The sequence below is a fragment of the Mustela putorius genome, unplaced genomic scaffold, assembly GCF_011764305.1.
Source record: "Mustela putorius furo isolate JIRA1106 unplaced genomic scaffold, ASM1176430v1.1 tig00000785_pilon_pilon_pilon, whole genome shotgun sequence".
NCBI classification, from domain to species: domain Eukaryota; kingdom Metazoa; phylum Chordata; class Mammalia; order Carnivora; family Mustelidae; genus Mustela; species Mustela putorius.
This window is the reverse complement of record NW_025421480.1, coordinates 11,297,261-11,319,238: the sequence shown is the minus strand read 5'-3', so window position 1 is coordinate 11,319,238 and position 21,978 is coordinate 11,297,261. Positions and strand designations below refer to the sequence as shown.

Sequence of the window (21,978 nt, the reverse complement as noted above, 5' to 3'; positions counted from 1 at the left end):
ACATTTGGGGCAGGGCATGCACGAGCGTCAGCAGAGAACTTACCGAAATTCTAGTCATTGGACCCCACCCAGAGTTTCTGAATGGGTTTGTCTGGGGTGAGACTAAAGAATTTGCATTTCTAGGGACGCCTGGGTGGGTCAGTGGTTAAGCCTCTGTCTTCAACTCAGGTCATGGTCTCCGGGTACTGGGATCGAGCCCTATGTTGGTTGGGCTCTCTGCTGAGTGGGGAGCCTGCTTTCCCCTCTCTCTCTGCCTGCTTCTCTGCCTACTTGTGATCTCTGTCTGTCAAATACATAAATAAAATCTTTAAAAAAAATAAAATAAAATGCATTTAAGGAGATGATGGTACAATCTGTCCAGGGAACAAACTTTGAGAGGGACGAATCTAGCACATACTAGACCTTCAATTAATGTCCATTGTCATTCCCCAGTCACTCAAGTACAAATTAAAAAAGAGAATGAGAAAATATGAGGGAATATTAACCCAAATCCAACTAAGCAGAGGCGGCACCATCAGCAGCTAGCCAGAAATAAGAACAGTTCCATTTCACAAACGTTAATTGGATGTTTTCTCTCCGTTTTTTGTTGTTGTTGTTGTTGTTGTTGTTGTTGTTGTTGTTGGCTTTGCTGGGGAGCGCTTCACCATCTCATTCGATGCCCATCAGAGTCTTCTGGAGTGTGTGATGCTCACAGGGAAGGGCTCTCACAGAGGTCCAGTTACCGGCTCAAGGGCACCAAGCTCTGGAAGGCAAGGTGCAGACTCAGCTGGTGTTGGCTGACTCTGACTGGGACCTCTCAGATTCCTGAGTGCGCGGGTGGAGTCTGGGGCGGTCCACATGCTTGCCCTGCTTTAGGGTCAAGTGTTCAATGGTCTCCCCTTGCCAGGTTTTTCGGCTTTGCCTTTCTTCTCACCTCTGGCACACTGGTCCTTCCAGAGCGTGGGCATGGCCTGACCTCTGGCTGTGCGCTTTGGGCCCCCAGGCCCTAGCAAGAGAAAGAGGTGTGGGGGTAGAAGCAGAAGTCATACCCTTGGGATCCAGATGCTACCCAGGCCCTTTAGTTCTCAGAAGAAATCCCCTTTGCCCATCCTGGCATCTGAGAGGCCACAGAGTCCCAGTCTTAGTGACATGTCAGTGGGCCACTTCAAGGCCTAAAAGGAGTTGCTACCCTTTCCGACTCAGCCTGGGTTGAGGGGAGATTCCATGGCTTCCCCATCCAGGTCCCAGATCCATTTGAGTTTTAGGGTGGCTAGAAGGAACACGGCCTTTAGAACAGAAGACTCGATTTGAACCACCCCAAGCTCTCTGCCACTAAAGGAGCTTCAAGAAGTCTCCTAAGTTCTTGGCCCATGTTTATTTCCTCCTCTGCCTCCCAGAACTGCTGTGTGGCCTGAATGACAGCTGTGTGTTCAAGATGCTGGCGCTTGGGGCACCTGGGTGGCTCAGTGGGTTAAAGCCTCTGCCTTCATCTCAGGTCATGATCCCAGGGTCCTGGGATCGAGCCCCACATTGGGCTCTTTGCTCAGCAGGGAGCCTGCTTCCTCCTCTGTCTCTCTCTCTCTGCCTGCCTCTCTGTCTACTTGTGATCTCTGTCAAATAAATAAAAAAAAAAAAAAAAAAAAAAAAGATGCTGGCGCTGAATGAGCCATTTTTTCCCCTTGACATGCCCCTACCACTAACAGGGAGCCTGTCCCTGAGGGCACGAAGGTGGTGAGCCCAAGTCTTTGCCTGCTGGGAGCCTCCAGCTCACTGCCTTGCCCAAATAGGACAACGGCAGAAGGTCAGAGCCTGGATCTGGCTGGGGCATTGGGTACTGGAGGCGAGGCCACTGGTCCCAGGAATGGGCATCCAGGGTGTGACCTCTGCAGAGGCAGAGTAAAGCCCACTCCATGCCAGCTGGGCTTGAGTCAGAGCTAAAGGTTTTCAGAGCTTTGCCTTGGAGGCGTGGAGAGCCCTGTGACTCACCATGGTGCCAGCCAGGGAGATGGAGGTTCCTCCATCCAGCGGTCTCCGCCCTTGGTATCTTTCATTTCACGTTTGTTCTTTCATTCATTTATCCCACAAACACTTGTCACGAATCCGAAGTGTGCTGGGCTCTGGGAAAGCAGACCTGGGTGAGGAAGACAGACTCGAAGCAGGAAGGCCTGAGGCTCCTCTTGTCTCCTCAGTGTCTCCCCCTCCCCCCCAGACTGTTGATGAAGCTCCCCTGGGAATAATTGAAAACTATGGTGACCCCCAAACCTGCTCCCTACCCCCACCCCTGCTTCTGCTGTCCAGATTCACAACCAGAAAAGAACTTCTTGTTAGGAAAAAAATAGAAGTTGGGGACTTGAATTAGAAAGTGGAAGGAGCAAGGCGCCTCCTTCGTGCTCAGGTAAGGGGCGACTGTGCTGTGGTTAGCGAGCTGTTGGTGGGACATCGACACCGACTCCAGATCCCACTTGAATCCTGGCGAAAGGGGAAGTTGTTTTTAGAGGTCTGACGAAAGGCTCACTGACAGATTTTGGTAGTTAAGTGACTTGTCTAAGGGTATTCAACAAACATTAGTTCTCTTGTCCATGTCCTCCTCCAGATTTCCTTGGGAGGTCCCAGATACTCCTAAGACCCTTCTTATCACCCCTGGATGATGGATCAGCTTCTGACTGCTTCCCAAGAGCCAGAGCCTAGAGGTAGTTAGGAGCTTTGGAGTAAATAAACTGGGTTCTTATTAGCTGTAAGAACTTGGCAAGTACTTGTCTGAGCCTTAGTTTCCTCATCCGTAAAATGGGATTAATAATAGGATCTACCCATTGGGAAGCTGTGAGGAATAAATGGGATGACATATGAGAAGGGCTTAACATGGTGCCTGCTAGAGACTATGTTCTCAGTGTATGTTGGCCAATAATAATTGCAATAATGTTTCCACTCCGATGGCCTACCACCACCTTCTACTCACCAGTTCTTCCCCACAAATCAGCTCCCTGGCCTCACTTTTTGGTTCCCTTCATGGAGTCTGCATTCCCCCATTATGTCTTTGGGGACCTGGCCACTTGGGTTCTACTATGTTGCTTTCTCATAACTTTTCTCCCATCCCCCATGCCCATGCTCTGCCTTTCCCTGTGTCTTCCCTGGGGTCCCTGACATCAGTCCCCTCATTCAGTCCCTCCCCACACAGCCACCAGATTTAGTGCTTGGATTACGCCACTCTCTGCCTCAGGAACCTCCAGCAACCCCTTTGTGACCACTGATAATGTAAATGTCCACTCCTCACCCTGATGGCTTATGGCCTCCATTGTGGCCTGCCACACCTGTCCTATCCCTTCCTGCCCTATCCCTCCCCCAACTTTTTTTTCCCCTTGGACGAATACAGCTGTCCCCACTGCCCTCTTGGTCCCCTGTGTGTGCCTTGCCAGCAGGACAGACTTGCAGAAACTATCCTGTGCAACGAAAGGAATCTTCTGATGCTACCCTCGACCCAGCAATGTACCTGGTATATGCCTGGTATATATCAGTCAAGTCCTCCCAAGGAATGGATTTAATAGAATGTAGATATAATAGATATAGATATAGATATAGATATATAGATATATAGATATATAGATATAGATACAGATATAGATGTATGCACATGTTCCAGCCCAAAGACCATCTGTGGTAGAGCCAGGAAGAGCAGATATGCAGACGAAGTCTGAAAGCAGTTGGCTCGAGAATTCTCTCTTGCTCAGGAGATGTTAGTTTTTTTATTCTATTTAGGACTTCAGCTGATCGGTTGAGACCAACCACATTATGAAGGTAAATCTGCTCTACTCACTGTTCACCAATTTAAGTGTCCATCTCACCCCAAAACACCTAGAACACTGTTTGACAAATATCTGGGCACCGGGCAGCCCCGTCATGTTGACACATAACCATCACAAGACTCTCCCATCCCTCCTGATGTTTACCTTCCTAAAAGGATCCTAAGAATTCATCCACCCCGAGGAATACTCTGGGGCACTTTGTGGAATGTTTGCACTGTAAATGGTGGAATTTTAGCACCTATTTCCCAGGCATAGGAAGCATGACTTGGGGTGGCATCTGGGGGAGAAGGGTCTTTCTGGAGGCTCTGAAAGAAATCGCAGCACGCCAGCGTCTCTGTCAGCTAGCTGCTGTCCGCACTAAAACTGCTAGCCTCTCTCCTCACTAAGTCTGGTTCACTCTTCGGCAGCTTTGCAGAGTACAGAAGTTAAATTCCAGCCTCTCTTCACGCTATCTTTGGTCCAAGCACAGCGGCAAGAAAATTTGTGAAGTAGACCAAAATACAGGGCATGAAACCAACCAAAACCACAGAAAGCGCTCATCCATGAGAGGAAGAGGACCCTCTGCCAGACCAGTAGGGAAACAGGAGATCCCAGAGGCTTAAGAGGCTGAGAACTGGAGCCCAGGGTGAAGGTACATACGCGTGTGTGCGCGCGCGCGTGGGGGGGGTTTGCCTGTGTGTGTTGTGTGTGTGAGCCCTGATAGAACGAACTGGAGACACATCTCACCCTTCCTCAGGCTGTGGTGTCTCTAGCGCCTTTGGACACAGACCTGTCCAAGCCCAGCCTACTTTGCCTTTCTTTTTTGCTCCTTTGCCCACACCTCACAGACTCTGTCCCTGTGGTTGCCCACCAGAGCCCCTTGCAATGGGGCTTGGTCTTCAGGGTGTTGGGGAATCTGCCATGGGGTAGGACTAAGGAGATCCAGGTTCTCCTGGTTCTGCCTCTGCCTCTGCTTCTGCTGCTTCTATTACAAAGGGATTCAAAGCTAACTCATCTCCCAGATGTCATCTAGCTCCAATAACATGTGGTTAATTATTTGGGAAAGCAGTGAAATTCGGTGAATCAGCGTATATGAATGTTTCAGCTGCAAATAGCACAACACTTGGAATAAAGAACTAAATGATGGGCTGATTCATTATAGCAAACCCAGAGACTAGAGGGAGGTTGTTCTGGGATTGGTATGGTGTCTCTAGGAGGTACGAAGGACTCCAGCTCTTCTGTCTTCTCTCTCTGCCTTCTTCATGGCTGCTGCTGTGTTCCCTCATCATGGCAAGAAGGCTCCAGGGACTCTAAACTTTCCTTCCTCTGTAGCAGCTTTGCAAGTGGGAAGAATGGGGGAGGGGCACAATCACTAAGGAAAATCTTTCCCAGAAGCTTTTTTCTAGCAGCTTCCTCTTGGGTCTCTTTGGCCAGAACTGGGTCACAGGTCACTGGACAAGAGGTTGGGACTGACCAGTCATGATCCATCCACTTGGACCAGGTGGATGTACAAACGAATGAAATGGGGTTCTATCAGCAAGAAAGGGGTGAAGCAGCTGTTGGGTGCGTTACTGATTGTGCCTGCCACAGCGGAGGGAGTGATTTCAGGAACAAGGAACAGAGACAGTGTCTGGTGGTTGTAACCAGAAAGGGAATTTATTGGAAAGAGAACAGGGGTGAGTCTGCAGGACAGAAACAGGGAGCACACACAATAAATGCTTTTTAGCCAGAATGGCCTGGCATGGACCCCTCATCACTGTGAAAGAATTCTAATGCCTCTACACTTTGTGTCACTTGTTCAACATTAGTGTCTTGGCACCTAGCATCTTGCCTAGCACCTTGGCACCAGACAGCCCAGCTAATATCTAAGAATTTGAAAAGGCTCTATTAAGCCTGCAGCTTGAGAAGTACGGTACCTGGCAAGGCAGTGGTTGGGCTCGTTGACGTCCACCAGGATTAATTACCAGGAAGCAAAGTAATGCCTGTAGGTTCCTATCATTCTGCAAGTCTTACTGACTGTTGGGTACATTTAATTTAATTCAACACTAACACCTGTTTGTGTTAGCCAAGTTGGCAGCATGGGAGGCCATTCAAACACTGGAGGGAATGTTACCCACAATGAAGCTGGACTGGGGAGAAGAGTTGTACCCGCAGCTGCTTCTCCCTTGGGTCTTCTCCTATGGGACACCCAGGGAGGGCACCGATGGGAGCAGAGGCTCCCGGGTTTGGCTCATCCTCACCTGCCCCTGGGCTGTGCTGAAACAAAGTTCCTCAGCCGTGCCCCTGGGGAGGGAATCTGCATTTTTCACTGTCCCTTATTGATTCTGAAGAGCAGCCCAGTTTAAGAAATGCTGGTGGAGTGCAGCCAGCAAGGACTTTTTAGAATCAGAGAAAGCTGAGTTCAAATCTAACTTTTGCTACTGTGGCCAGGGACCGTTACGAGGCTTCTCTAAGCCTCAGTTTGCTCATCTGTAAAATACGAAGCTTGAGTAGGATGATGTATTTTATTTTATAATAATGTACTTTAGATTAAAATTCTCTCAAATTGAAAATCTCTATTCTTCTTTCAAGTATAAAATCAGTCTCTCCCCAAACATCTCACTAAGCCGAGAGAGAATTAAGGCTAAGAATCACAGTGCTGAAAAGAATGGACTGGGATACCTGGGTGGCTCAGTGGGTTAAGCATTTGACTCCATCTTGGGGTTGTGAGATCGATCCCTGCGTCAGGCTCTGTGCTCAGCTTGGGGCCTGCTTGTCCCTCTCCCTCCTACAGCTTTTGCTCTCATTCTCTCTCTTAAAAAAATAAATAAAATCTTAAAAAAAATAAAAAGAACAGGACCATACCTGCCGGCCACCCTTTCCTCCATCTCAACCCGTCCCACCTGGGAGAACAAAAGGCCGAGGCTGTGACTTCCAGGCTCCTAAGCGGCTACCGGAAGCCTGATCCTGGGGCCCTATGGGAAGTGCAGGAATCCTGGGGGGGATGAAGCCCTGGCTGGCTGGGCAGGGAGCAGGATTCCGTGCTTGCCGTGCTTGCCGGCGGGGTACAGGTTCAGGGACTCCAGGGGTCCCAGGAGTATGGGTCCACGTGACGGTGCCAGGAATGACACCACCCCCCACCCCCCGCCCATAGGCAGGGGCCCGCATTGTAGCAGGGACTTGGGATTTTTTAAGATCCTGGAACGTAATATCAGTTCCCACCATGTCCTGCATTACAGTAAGATAGAACTAATAGGATAATTATGAGTTACTCTTTCAGAGAGATCATCATTTTAAGGGGGAGAGACAGTGTTGAGACCAAGCACAAATTCTGTAATGTAGAGAATGTAGGGTGTTAGGGTCTGTGATCAAAGGATGGAGACGGATGCCAGGCGAGAGTCAAGCAAAGCTTCCTTTCACACCAAGCATGGAACATCAAACCGACTGGTAGGGGCCGTCTCTTATGAAGAGGCGACGCCGCTGCTCCCAGAGGAGGCCGCACGCCCACCCCAACGAGGCGGCTGCGGTGGCCCCGCCCCCAACGACTATCACCCAACAACTCCCCCAACGGCGACTACTACTGCTACCCCAAGGGCTATCCTAACTGCCACTCCTCCTCCTCCTCCTACTGCCCCCCACCCCCACCCCAACCTCACAGACTAACCGTTAGAGAGGTGGTTGAGCCAGGCCCACACACAGGTGGCCAATGAGATTGCAACACACCACAGTAAATATATGTGCGCCCCACTGATTGGATGTCTCCATCCGGCCTGCCCCCCCCCCGCCCCCGCTCCTATATAAACTGTGATCTGGCTAACCAGGCCCTCATGAAGGCCCTCACTTAGACATGCAAATGTTTTGGGGGGGCAGGAACGCCCTTCTAACCTCTGTAGATTATACTTGCGGGATTTCCCATCGCAACAGAAAAATTTAAAACTTTTTACTACTTCCCTCTCCCTTCTTGTCAATAATCTTTTGCCTCCCTCTCTTTTAAGAATCAGGTTACACTGGGCACCTGGGTGGCTCAGTCTGTTGAGCATCTGCCTTCTGCTCTGGTCATGATCTCAGGGTCCTGGGCTCCCTACTCTGCCAGGAGTCTGCTTCTCCCTCTCCCTCTCCCCCTGCCTGTGCTCGCTCGCTCTCTTTCTCTCCCCCCCCCCCCAATTTTTTTTTCTTTTTTTTAAGAGTCAGATTTTGATTCTATCATGCCCAAGTTACCGGTCAATCTTAACTCATATTTAAGGGAAATATTTTGGAAAAATCTTTTCTTTCCTTGAAATCGTTAAGAAAAGGGCAGCTACTCCCTTTGGAGTTTAGGGTCAGAAGAAGGGACTGTTGCCTCTGGAGCCGCCTTCCTCTCCCCTGTCTTCTGGGAGTGGTCTTTTTCTCCCTCCTCCTGGAAATGAGATGCCTGAGGCTTCTGCCTGGGTTGATTGATCCAAGAGCTATCCTCCAAGGTCCTCTGAACATTCAGACTTCCTAACCCTCTTGGCCAGGTCCCAGAATATTCTGCTCACTTGACCAGCACAGCCAATGAGGAACAAGTAGAAGAAGGTCAATGTAGGACATGCAAAGAAGACTGAACCGTGGAGTGTTGTCATGGGAACTGGGCTATAAATAAAATGCCCATGTCCAAAGATGCAGAAGGTTCTGGGTGCTCTGTTGTCCAATATGTACACTGTGGGGTGGTTTTGGCAGGGCACGGGGCTGAACGAACGCTCAGCTCTGAGAAAAAGGGAAAGCTTGGTGGCCAGATGCTTTCTCTTCCTCTGACTCTTGCTGGGTCACTTAGAAACGACACAGAAACCCAGACTGTGTTCCTTCCTCTGAATGACTTCCAACTCTGTCCCTCCCTGCCCCCCACTGGAGGCCACTCTATTTTTAAATTTCTCTTGGGAAGTAGGTTCCAAAGTCTTCCCGTTAGGGGAGCCTCTGATTTCCAGTAAATTCAGGGTCACATAGTTTTCTATATACATTTGCATTCAGTTTGCATACAATTAGCTTGCTTTGGAGTCCCGGACTCTGAGTGAAAATTACCCAGAGAATTAATGCAAATGGACCCAGCTTTTGTGCTCCACTGTGATGGCAGAGTGGGGCAGCAGTCAGCCTCAGACAGAGTGGCAGGCCTGGCTTATAAGCAAGAAGTCTTATCATCCCCTTGATCTGCAGGGACTCACACTGGGCCCACTGGGGCCGGGGCCGGTGGGTGGGGAGCTCTGTTTCCTGGACCCTGAAGCTTTATCCTTAATGTGGTGGAACCTTGGAGAGGGAACTTCAGTCATGATGTGGGCATGGGAGGTTAGGTGGAACAGGAGCTGGCTGAGGATGGACCTTCAGATCTAAGTAAAGTTGGGGGTGGAGATGGAAGGAAGGATGACAGAGCTCATCACTGGAGACAGAGAGCCTACAGGAGAGGAGCCCTGGGTAGCAAAAGGAGAGAAGGGAGAGAGAAGACCGAGCATGACTGGGAGGGTAAGCCCTGCGTGGCTAGGTAGAATGGAGAGTGGACATTTAATAACTAGGAAGTTAACTAAGTTTGTTAACTAGGAAGGTCAAAGTTAGCAAGTGCCTGGCCAGGCAGATTCCCTGGGGGCCATTCCTCTCCTCTCTGCTAGGCAGGGCTTTCTTGTTGGGCCCAGAAATCCATCCCTTGGGTCTGCCCAGGGATGGTCTGAGGTGTCACAGCCTGAAAGGGCCAATGACAGAGTGGTTCCTGGTAAGACAGAGATCAGCAGGTTGGAACTAGAAGGAACGAGCATACCACTCTGTCCACAGAGGCAGCTCATTCCTCCAGTGGCCAAGACACCTTGGACCTGAATGAAAGGCTCTATCTGTAGCAGAAAAGTGGAGGGAAAAGGAGTGACCCCCAGGGCCAGGGGCCAGGGTGGCACCTGACTTGGCACCCAGTGTTCTAAGCCAGGGAGTTTATGGACGGACGGCTGGCTGTGGGCTGGCTACTCACCACAGTGCAGGGGCAGATATCTTCTAAGGCCACGCACTCCACAGAGTCCGCCTACGAGGGGGTCAGGAGGGTGGAGAACCCTTGGGATTTAATCCTCGCTCCACTCCTGAAGGCCTTGGGAAAGTTATTTGAACTTGTCTGTGCCTCACTTCCTTCATCTGTGAAATGGGAATAATTAGGCCAACTTTGTCGAGCTGTGGAAAGAGAGGGAAACACAATAGTGTTGAATAGTGACTGCCAGGAGAGGAAGCACTCAGTAGATGCTACTGTCATACGGGGCAGCCCCGAACAAGATGCAAGGGAAAGCCAGTGGAGCAGTGGAGCCTGAAGGGAAACACGGGGTTGGGACTGTAAGAGTGTGTTTGGCGGGCGGGGGGGGGGGAGTGGAGGGGGTGAAGGTGTTGGGGGGGTGTCCCAGTCTCTTGGCTCTGTGCCCAGTGTGGCAGCTGCTTGTCCACTTTTGGCCCCAGCGGACACAGCCACAGCAGCAGGCCTTGTGGATGAGGGCCAGGCCTGGGTTCTGGCCTCCACAGGCTGGGAAGTGACACTTGTCACTTCTCTCCCCTCTCTCCAGGAGGAGAGTATGAAGGAAAAGAAATTGTTCCTTTCTTAGTTTGGCAAGAAGGCACCTGCAAGCTGGAGGGAGGGACCCCAGTAAGAAGAAAGGCATGGAACCCTGCCTGACTTGTTTGTTTGTTGGTCTGCTGGTCTGGCCTCTGTGGGTAAGAGGGCACTGAGCATCCTTGGTGGTGTCTCTGTCCTGGGCTTCCTGCTGGTCAGCTCAGAGGACTACTGGAAGGGAGGGGAAGGAGGGCCGTAGGGAAGAATGTGCTGCTAATGAACAGGACGGGGATTTCCTTTGGTGGGGAGATGACAATTCTGGAACTAGATAGGTGGGGGGTGGTCTCACAGCATTGTGAACGTAATGAGTTTCACTCTCTCAGACAATGGGGGTACGATGGTTAAACTTGATGTTGTAGTTTCTCTCTCTCTTCCACAATGCACATATCCATTCCTGCTTGGAACCCTTAGAAAGGTCAGTGGCGTGAAATCAGCTTATCCATTTCCTCATCTATAAAATGGGGTAAGAGCTGCCGTGAGGATTTAGATTCAACGTCACTTCAGATAACTGAACGTGAAGTGTTGAGCGTATCGTGGGAGCTCCATAAATCGTTAGCTGTTGTAAAATAGCATCCTTCGTCCTCCGCTGGGCCCTTCAAGCGTCGGTGCAGCTTCCTTCCTGAGAGCAGTTTTTGAGAAGACAAACTGAGAACGCTTCTGGGGGTTAGAGCTACTATGAGAAAACACAGAAGGATTGCTCAATGGGCAAAAAAAACTGGCTTCTTCGGAAGTCCCGGCTTTCAGGCAGATCCGGGGGAACAGCACAGAGAAAACACTGAGCACAACCAGAGTAGGGGATTGCAGCGAGAGGAAAAGGCTTAATATGGGTTTGGGGTTTCAAGGGTTTGTTCCAAGCCCATGGGGAGAAGAAGAGAAGTGGGATTAAAGATGGAAAATAGCATTTTAGCTCTTGGCAGAAAGTGCAAGTTTTTAATTCCAGAGTCCCCTGGTGGCCAGGAATCCTTTAGAACGCTCGATTCGGAAAGAGGTTGTCAGGCCAGATTGTCAGGGAGAGGCAAGGGGACAAGGGTCTCGAGGTCAGGACTCCAGAGGGCTGGACTCTTCCAGGCCCTGCAGTGTGACGTCACCACCCCCCAGCAGGAGCGGCCCCCCCCGGCCGCATGGAAGGACACTGGCTAAAGCCCGTGTCTGATTCTGGCGGAGGCCCCATCCAAATAATTCTCCCGGATCCTCCCAACCTTCCCTCTCCGTCGAATGTGAAACAAGATGAACCAAACAACTTGATTGCTAAATACATAGTCATCTTTTTTTAGTCAAGGATCAAAACACAAACGTGGCCGCAGAAAATTAAACTGCTTTTAATGCACTTGGTAAAAGGAGCTTTCAGTTCCAATAACCATATCCAGTGTTATTTTTTTTCGGATCAATTTTTTTGGCCATGGCCACCACCCACTTCCTTCCCCTCCAATTCATTGTCGGTGGCAGCTGAGAAAAAACGGTCTTGAGTTTTCGTAACAGCTGATTGATGGGTGGCACCTACACCTACAACCAGAGGGTAAAATGTGAGAAATTCCACACACCACCCTTAGAGAAACTAGATTATCTCCTGAAAGTGGGGGGGGTAAACAGGTGCTATCACCAAGTGGATCTTTAGAGATTGGGCAGTGTCCCTGATGTGCAAGCAAAGCAGCAAAATCAGGACACTGGTGGTGTCGCAGGGGTTAGCTTTGAACCGTGCAGGAGTTCAGAGGAGCAAGCTCCCATTCATGTGCACAGGAGTCTGAACCTGGAATGAAGCTACTCTCTCTCCGAAGAGAGATGTTAGCGGCAGAGCACCCCCCATTTCTATTTCTAGCCTGGTACGGATACCTTTGTGTGCAGGCAAAGAGCAAGGGCGCCTTGGGTTGAACTGGTTGCCACTTGCTGGTCAAGTTTAGAGGGTTCTTGGATTTCAACATCAGAAAGGAGCCCTTGTGTCTGGGTCCAGTCCCAGTGGGAGGTTGGAGGGGGTCTGGTTGCCCTAAGCCTGAGTTGGTCCATCCACAAGACCCCCTGTCCATCTCTGAAGGCTGGGGTCCCGGGCCAGGGCTGGGACGGACCTCTCTGATTTTGCCCCTTGGCCAAGAGGCCGAAATGTCCTCGTGAAGTTGAGGGGGAGTGGACCAGAAACAGAAACAAATGGCTTTAGTTTCCAGGAAGTCAGAAATGGAAGGAAAAGTTGTAGATCTGCTTTTCTGCTTTGAGACCCACTGTGGGACTAGGCTTTTTTGCTGTGCTGGCCAGAAACTCTGCAGCTGACCTTGGGAAAGCCCTTCTCCTCTCTAGGCCTCAACTTCCTCATATGTAAAGTACATCTGGGATTAGTCAAGATCCTTCTGGGTCTGACATGCTGTGTGGTTCTAGCTGTCCCAGTACTGTCTCTCTTTGCCGGGGGTCAATGAGCCTGAAGGCATTTATGTGGCGAGGGATAGGGAGAAGGGGCCCGAGAGTCGTCCGGTGCGGGTTCTTGTGAGTTTAATTCACTGAAAGGGGGAGGACAAGAAAGGGGTAAGAAAATAAAGTAAAACGAAGAAGGAAGAACCTAAGAGGGGAGTTGAGGAGGGGGAAGGTAGGAAACCTGGAGGTGGCACAATGACCTCAGGCTCCTCAGGTACATCCTGGCCTGGCGGACATTGTTAGAAGGGGAGGTGAGGGAGTGGCAAGTCTTGTTTTCCAAAGAAGGCCACAATACCATCGCCGCCCCCACGTGCTTCTGCAATGTGGTCTTGTCATTGCCCTGTGAAGAAGGAAAAGTTCATTTTCTCTCCCCTAAAACCGGGGTTGTCCTTCTGACTCACTTGTAGCCAGTAGAATGTGGCAGCAGTTCCGTTGGGTGCCTTCAGAGGCTCAGGGAGAAGCAGCTTCCACTTGGCTATCTTGAGATATTTGCTCTGAGGGAAGCCAATCTGACTACCCGTGAGCACCATGAGGAAGGCCGCGTGTAGGCATTCCTGTGGAGAACCCCACCTTATCGCCATCTCCCTCAAGGCACCAGACTCGTGAGTGAAGATTGGACTCGCCAGCCCTGACTGCTGGTTCACTTCACTTGCTACCATGAGGAGCAGAAGAAACCGCTCCCAGTGGAGCCCTGCCCAAATTCTTGATGTAGAGCAATCTACGAGATATCATTTTTTAGGTCACAAAGTTTTGGGGGGGGGGGGGCGTTTGTTATAAAGCAAAAGGATGGCAGGAGAGGCTTCTAAAAATACAAGCTTCCTTAAAAACGGGAAACCCTTAAACATGTATGAACAAGGCTTTTAAGAGCTCAGAGATGTGTGAGAGATTTCAAAACAATTGGGAGGCCAACTTCTCACGTTGCCTGTCCCAGGACATTACCACAAAGTTACCATTTTCTATAGGTCACCGTACTATGTTTTTTTTTTAAAAAAAGTGTGTTTTTTTTATGGGACAAAAGGCAAAAGGCACCCATCCCGGCAGATCGGTTAGAAGGAAAGAGGTGAGAAGCAGCACATGTTGGCGAGGATGGGAAACAGCAGAGCGCCCACGCATTCCTGGTGGGAGCGCAAAGTAATGGGACAGTCACTGTTGGAATTAGCATCTGGGACTGAACATATGTGTGTATTCAGTTCCGTTTCTATATGTCTGACAGAAATGTATGTATATTTTTACCCAAAGTTCTGCATATAAATGTTCATAGCAGCACTATTCTTATTAGCCCCAAAGTGGAAGTAACTCGAACACCCACCAAAGGCTGAATGAATGAATCAGTAAATAGTCGAATATGAAATATATCTGTAATGAAATATAGCTGTGAGAAGGAATAGTTTGCCAAACAAAAAATCATGACTCTGCTTGTTGAGGGAGAGAAACCGGAGTCAAAGAATACATACAACGTGATTCCATTCACCTAAAGTGGAAAAAAGAAGCAAAATGAGTCTCCGATGTCAGAGGTTAGGGTAATGGTTCCCCCGGGTGGTAGAGAACCTGGGAGGGGCTTCTCGTATGATGTTCTATCTCCAGCTCAAATGTGAACAACAGGAGGAAGGAAGGGCATGCTCTCGAAGCAAAGGATAGTTTCTTGAAATAACTCGTTTAACTTTCTAAAAGGTTTTATGAAAAACTTTAATTAATTTTTAAAAAACTTAAATGAAATGTAATAGACAGGAGGCTTTTAAGTTCTCCTTCTTTAATCTCCTGTAAATTGCGTATGGCAAGGTGCTGGGGGGCCGTGACTATGTCCGTGGGGAGAAAGAAACCGGGCCGACGTGGTCAGCAGCCACAGAAACTGGGGGAAAGAGGCCAGCCCTCCAAGGAAGGTGCTTCTCCGAGGCTCCTCGAGGCCAACTGTATTGTGCGCACGCAAGGGCATTTCTACAAAGATCTTTCCCAAGCTTGTGCAGGTCACGGCACATGCAGGAAACGGCAACATTGGAATGGCGTACTGGCGTATCACATGGGGCTCCCGGCAGCCAAAGCCAACTGGCTGGGTCCTCCGGGTGCCCCCAAGCTGAGTGGTATCATTTCCTCAGCACACCTGTGGGAAAACACCCACTCACAGAGTGTGGGGAAACATGAACTTCCGTAACACATTGTAAGTTCTCTTGCTCTTCTGCTCCAGGAAATTCCAGCTCTATGTGCCCTTCATTTCTGGATTACAGGTCCCATTTGCAGTAACGAAGATCACGGGGCCCAGGGGTTTATGTAGCATTCCTGGTCTCTGCTTTATGCCGCGGTCTCATTTCCCCTTCCAGCCTCATTTCCCAACACACCCTCACCCCCTTCCCGCTACCCTCCCCCACCCTATCCCCTAAACACACGATATCCTGGGCGCGCTGTTCTTGTCTGTCATCTAGAAACATCGCCCAAGACCCCCAAGCTCCCAGGTCCTCCTCTTTTTCTCCATCATCTCTCTGCTCAGACCTTCCCTTCTCTACGATGCCTCTTTCTATACGCTACCCAAGGCCACCGCCGCACTTTGATTTGCGTTCCTGGTAGGTGTGTGTATACATGAATTATCTTGCCCATAGTAGGAGCTCTCAAACAACTGTTTCTCGAATGACTTCTAGGCTGCAGAGAGACCGTGACACTAATTCCACCCTACCCCTGTTCTGGATGGTCACTCATTATCCCCTTGAGTCGGAACCCCCACGTTCCGAGGGTACCCGTCTTGTGGCCACTCCACACTCTGCCATTGCCCTGCCCTGGGAGCCATGCAGCCTGGTTGAGAGACATTACGCACCCATCCCCTCAACTCTGGGATTGACATTAGGCTAATGGTGATGTGACAAAGGGAGGGGGGGACTGCCCCTTAGCCTCAGTGCTGGCTCCCACCATTCAAGCAATAGCCCGTAGTACCGGGATGTGGCCACAAGGGGCTCTACTGGGCGACTCTTACCTGTACAGTGGAGGAGGGTTTGTGGGAATCCATCTTGCCCAGATGCACAAGGAAGAGCTCAAGGAGCTGTCGCCTCCTGTCCAGTTCCCTTTGGGCTGCCTTATCCTGATGCCACCTAGAAGCTCTTTTGTATCTTAAGACATTCCTCCTTCCCCTTTGGTCTGTTCTCCCTCCTCTAGAGGAGTGCTGAACCTATGCCACGAGCTCCCTGTCCCGCCAGGCAGGCTGTGGGATGGAAAATTGTCCTGTGCCATCTTTTCAACACCTCCTGACTCTGCCCCCTTCTGTTTCCCCAACGCCACCCAGGATTAGGTTTCTTCATCTCTGGCCAGGATTAATACAATCCTGGCTTCCTGGAGGATCGCTGGTCTCCAGACAGCCCCCCTGGCCGCCAGCTGTGCACCCTGGCTTTTCAACGGCTCCCCAAGGCCCAGACATTCACACACAGCACCCCAGGTGCCCGAAGATCCAGCAGCCTGATTCTCCAGCCTCACGTCCCACTTCTCTCCTTGGGCTCCAACCAGCAGTACTGAAATGCCTGTAATTGCTCAACACAAGTGATATTTCGAGGTTTTGTACTTTGCACACATTCTTTTCTGTGACCTGCGCCTCCCCATGCTGTGCCCTAGCTCCCCATACTTCCTCCGCCTGGCAGAGCCCTAGTCGCCCTTAAAGCTGCTGATTCCCCTGTGAACCCCTTCCCCGACCTCAGACTCCTTCCCATGCCCAGGAACCCCTCCTCGGAATGGATCCTGTGCCCTGAATGCACGTCTCTCCTTGTATCTGCCACTTAGAGTTGGGATGACTCCTCAAGCCTGTCCTGTTTTCCCCATCGACGCCACAGCTCCCCGCGGGAGGCCGAGCTAGCACTCAGTGGGTGACACGTGGGAGGTGTTGCCTCACCCCTCTCTGAACCATCGCCTCCACCTTGAGCAAGTCCTTTCAATGCTCTGACCTCCCCTTTGCTGATCTGCCAAACGGAGACCTGGGACAATCAGATGAACTTTAAATCATTAATGAACTCTAAGGGGCCCAGTGCTGTTCAACAGCCAAATGCTATGCAGATGTCTTTATTCCACACTCGCATTTACCTGCACTTGCCTGTGTGGAAATCAGAGGGTCAAAGGAATGGGAAGTGCTCTTTTTGTAACTTCGCTGCCTTGAGTCCAGGGAAAAGCTGCTTACGAGTCAACTATTAATTCTCTCTCCCCATAGCAACGAGTCTTCTCTGAAGCTCTGGGTTAATGATTCTTCTTCTTCTTCTTTCTTCTTCTTCTTTTTTTTGTTTTCTCCTAAAGATTTTATTTATTTATTTGACAGAGGGAGAGAGGTCACAAGTAGGCAGAGAGGCAGGCGGAGAGAGAGGAGGAAGCAGGCTCCCTGCCTAGCAGAGAGCCCGATGCGGGTCTCGATCCCAGGACCCTGGGATCATGACCTGAGTTGAAGGCAGAGGCTTTAACCCACTGAGCCACCCAGGCACCCCTGGGTTAATGATTCTGAGGTTGTTTTTTTCTCGCGGGGCCAAACCGTACCTAATCTTTGGCATGTTGTATTCTTTAAGAATAACTGGACTCGCTCCAATAATTCTCCATTCTGGGGTTGTGAACCTTGCTCGGCCCGAGGAAACGGTGACTGTGTGGGGGTCCCTGGCTCCGTTCCTTCCTCCTCCGTGCCCCCACCCCATGGCCACGGCCACCTTCCCTTCACAAAGAGGAGAGACTCCTCTCCTCCCCCACTGAAGGGCCAAGCACGGATGCTGGGACCTAACAGATTATCTCCCTCACGTGAAGTTTAAGGATTTGTTTTCTGAACTCTGAAGGGGAGACTTGGTAAGGGCAAACCCCTTTAAATTGTTTCTCCGTGCCCAAGGTTAGTTAGTGGCGGTGGTGGAGAAACGGATTATAAGGGAGATTCCCCGACTGGTCCCTGGAACCCCAGGCTGTTTATGGCTGCGGTGCAGGTCACACAGAGGCTGGGGATGGAAGTCTGGGAGCCAGACACCGCTCACGGGTGGTCTGGGCACTCTTGAGAGAAGACCAGCTGACGGCCGGGAACTCACCGAAATTTCAAAAGCCAGCTCGCAGAGGCCCACTACCAAGAGTCCCCCAGCTCGATCCCTCCCTCCCCTCAATCTAGCACATTTGGTGCAGAGTTTGGGAACACAGTGGTGGAAATGCTTTGCATAAAGGAGTGGGTCACTGTTCTGCAAAGGTTCCACTGTGCCGTAGGAACAAGTTCACTTTTCAGTGCTCCTATGTGTAAAACAGAGATTACATGTACCGTCGGTAATTTATGCCAAGAACCCAGAACCCCAATTTAAAGAGACCAGACCTTCCAGACAGAAGACAAACACTTTTTGTGCGTACATAAGAGTGAAAACGTAAGGGAAGGTGTTGGTATGTCTGGAGCAGAAATTTCATCATAACCGCCCCGGCATTTCGCGGACCATTCAGACTGCAGAGATCTGATGGCCCAACAGAACATTTCCAACAGCACTGAAAGCCCGGTCTTCGCCTCATGATCTTGTCTTGCCTTTTCACACTGTCCTGAATTTTGCGTGTACTGTTCCCTTGTGTTTTGTCCCACATGTACTTTTAAAATGTTTTACCACATGTACTTTCGATTTTTTTGTTCTGGAACTATTCTGCAGGTGGAATAGGGGACAGCCACAGAATCGGTGTTTTTATGCTAGGCCGGGGTATGCAGCTGTACACTATCTCTGTCACATCCCACTCTATTGTCAGTGGTGCTGATAGTAATTTGGGCTGCTTGCAGTGTTTTGCTACTTTTTGCTATAAACGTTCTCAGCGCCTTAGCAAGTTCTTTCCTTGGTATATACCCTGGGTATAGACAGGTTCTCAGTCTAGCTGAGAATATTGCCAGCACAGGCTGCTGCTCCCCTCTGCTGGCAGATGCTGGCAGATCCCCAAAGAGGAGGAGTCCCCCCCGCCCCATTCTTTCTCTGTCCCTGTTCTTTGTCTATGGACCTTCAGGGGTTAGGAACATTCATTAAACTAGAGAAATGGGGGAGGTGGAGCTTTCTGGGCCATAGTATACTTTCAACTGTGGCCCGGAGAAACAAGCCAGACAGGCCTTGAGGCAGGATGCTTTGGCTCTGAGCATGGGTGTGAGGTGGGGGGGGGGTCCTCGACTGGACCCTTGGGTCTTAGGTGGCAGCCCCCCTGTGAGGTCACCACTGGGCTGCAGGACCTAGAAATTCAAACACAATGCAGCATGCCATTTTTTAAAAATTTTTTTATTTTATTTTTGTTTAATGTGTCCTGGGAGAGGTCCCCCAGCGGCCCAATATCTGGGCCTAGGAAGTTCCATCCCCCCATGACCTCAGATGTCCGGCTCCCTGCGCTCTCCAAGCCCTGGCTGCTCGCCGCCGCCTGGGCGATGGCCTCCACACCACACCGCTCGTGTCCGCAGTCTTCTCCCCCATGGGCACGTCTCTGCGGTGTGGGGAGGCCGCGCGCCTCAGGCAGTGAGGCTGACTCTCAGGTTCCTCAGGAACCTGCGGATCCTGCCCAGCATGGTGGTGCCTGAGCCCGAGCTGCCGCCGGAGAGGCTCCGCCCCCGACTTGTGGGAGGTCCCGGAGTCCTTGGCGCTGGGGGCGTGGCTGATGCCTTCGTCGGGGGCGCGCCTGCCGCGCGCCGGGCTGCTGCGGCCCTTGTCCTCCTTGTGCTCCCGCGCGGCTCTGTGGCTGCCTAAGGAGCGGCTGGAGTCCGCCGGGGCGATCTTGTGCCCCCGGGCCTTGCGGCGGCTGTCGGCGGCCCTGCGGTGGCGGGAAGTGCGGGGGGCTCGCTCCTCCTCCTCCCGGCGCTTGCGGGGCGGCCTTCCCGCCGGCTCCCCACTGCCCGCCGAGCTCGGCGCGTCCCAGAGGAGCTGGCCTTCCGACGCGTCCCGAGCGGCTTCTCCCGCAGGCTTGCCGGCAGCTCCGGGCCCGGCGAACGCCAGGCATCTGCCGGCCTCCCCCGCTGCGAACTCTGCTGCTGTCCCTGCCGCCGCCACTGCCGCGGCTGCCGCGGCCTCCCCCGGCGGCCGCCGCCTCGGACGTGGCCCCTGCTGCCGACTCCCTGCAGAGCCCCGGGCAGTTGGGGGCAGCGAAGGTGGGCAGGCTGTTGGTTGTTGGGGGGTCCTGGGTGGTCTGTTCCCCGCCAGCAAAAGCTGCAGAGGTGGCCCCGGCCACCTCAGAGCCCTCGGAGAGGCTCCGGACACTGACCTGGTCCTGATCGATTATTTGGACATCTGCGCCTGCTGCGTTCCTGCCGTCGTCGTCCTCCAGCAGAGGCATGTCCAGCATGTCCTCTGCTCGAGCGGCGTCGGTTCTGCTGTGAGTGGGCACCGGCGGCGGCCTCAGTACCTGGATAATGCTCTCCCAGTAGGGGAAGAGGTCTTCCTGTGCATCCAGTGGGGGGCTCAGCCGCAGGTAGCAGGAGCGGCCGGTGGCGAATTTGAGGCGAAGCATTTGTTTTTTTTTCCCGGTCGTGAACAGAAAGCCTCACAAACTTCAAGGGAAGGAGCCTGGTGAGCTCCAGGGTGGTGGAAGCCTTGCGGCCTTTTCCCTTGGTGGCGTGGCCCTGGTCGGAGTACTGTTCACAGCCGGTGGCCGGGCGGGCCAGCAGCAGGACATCTGGGAGCGGGAGGCTGGGGCTGGTGGATGCGATGCCCACGGTCATCATTCGGATTCGGTTGTGCACGTCGACGACTTCCCCTCTTTTGGTGACCTGCACAAAGTCGCTTTCGAGCATGGGTGCGTATTTAAACAGGTCATATTCGCCCTTACGCAGTTGTCGCTGGAGTTTCCCCATGGCGGTGTTGAACAGGCCCACCCTGGAGGCGCTGTGGGCGGTGTGTGATAAGGCGTCAGAGACTCCATGTTTTTGAGTTGGTAGCACAATCGGGCTGGGCCGGCGAGGGTGTGGGCGTTGGTCTGGGGGGCCGGTCCCCTGAGCTCCTCCTCCTCCTCGACCTCTGTTGGGTTGGCAGAGCGTGCAGCCCCCCTCCTGCTGCACGCGGCTGGCTCTGTGGCAGGGGTCCCAAATCCACCCCGCGCCCCACAGGCACAGGCCACAGGCCACAGGCCCCCCGCTTTGTCTCAGAACCTCCCAGAGACAGGGGTCAGGGTGGGGGGGATCTGAGGGTGACCGAGGGGACGCTGGTGGGTGCTGGGATTTCAGTCTAAAAAAGAGAAGAGCTTGCAGTTTGTAGTGTGAAGTACGAACTGAAGTCTTGGTGAGAGACAAAGCACTCTCTCAGCCTGCACCCCTGAGCGGCCCTATTTATACTCTGCTGCCCTCTGTGACCTGTCACGCTGTCTCATACCCCTTAGTGACACCCCCTCAGAGCATCTTCCCTCCAAATGTCCCATTGCCCCCACAGAGGACAGGCCCACCCTGCCAGGGACCCAGGCAGGTATCCAAATAAAAATGTCTTCAAATGGAACAATTTTGTGTGGGGAATTTTTTTTTTCCCCTCCTCCAAATTCGGAAGATTTAGCAACTGGACAAAATCCATAGGAATTACTATAAGATGATGGGTTGGCAGAGTGTGCAGCCCCCCTCCTGCGGCTCTCGGCTGGCTCTGTGGCAGGGGTCCCACATGGATGGAGGAGGCACCATCCATCTCTATGCCCTTGCAGGGTATATGGCATATGCTTGAACCATTTGAGCTCTTGGTTTTGTTTTATCCAAGAACCCAGAATTGGCAGTCTTGACCCTTAACCTGTTCCTTCATAAGATTGCAGTAGACATGGCTGCTAGCAGCCATTAAGAGCCATTAATGATGACATTTAACGGCCTCCCTGTGGGGTGCATGGGTGGGTCAGTGGGTTAAAGCCTCTGCCTTCAGCTCAGGTCATGATTCCCAGAGTCCTGGGACCAGCCCCACATCGGGCTCTCTGCTCCAAAGGAAGCCTGCTTTCCCCTATCTCTCTGCCTGTCTCTCTGCCTACCTGTGATCTCTGTCTGACAAATAAATAAAATCATTAAAAAACAAAACAAAACAAAACAAAACAAAAAAGGCCTCCCCTAGGCACCAGGCCGTGTTCTCCGCATACGACCATGAGAATCCCATCAGGTTTGGTACGGTTCCCACTGCCCCGTTTTATGAAGAGAGTGAGGGGACATCATCAGCCTAACTTCACAGAACTAATGGTCGTAGAGGCCATGTTCACGGGCAGGTCTAGCGATCGGATCCTAAAGCCTTGTTGGGAACCACCATAGTACTTCGCTCCACAAAGCTTGGGCCAGCCACAGGTTTTAAACCAGACTGATTGAAGACCTTTCTGCGGCACTGT

General features: G+C 51.8%; 1 pseudogene; it reads right to left on the bottom strand.

Annotated features, from left to right (window-relative positions):
• Positions 1–18,894: 18,894 nt before the first annotated feature.
• On the bottom strand, positions 18,895–20,559 carry LOC123393268 (annotated as a pseudogene).
• Positions 20,560–21,978: the final 1,419 nt, after the last annotated feature.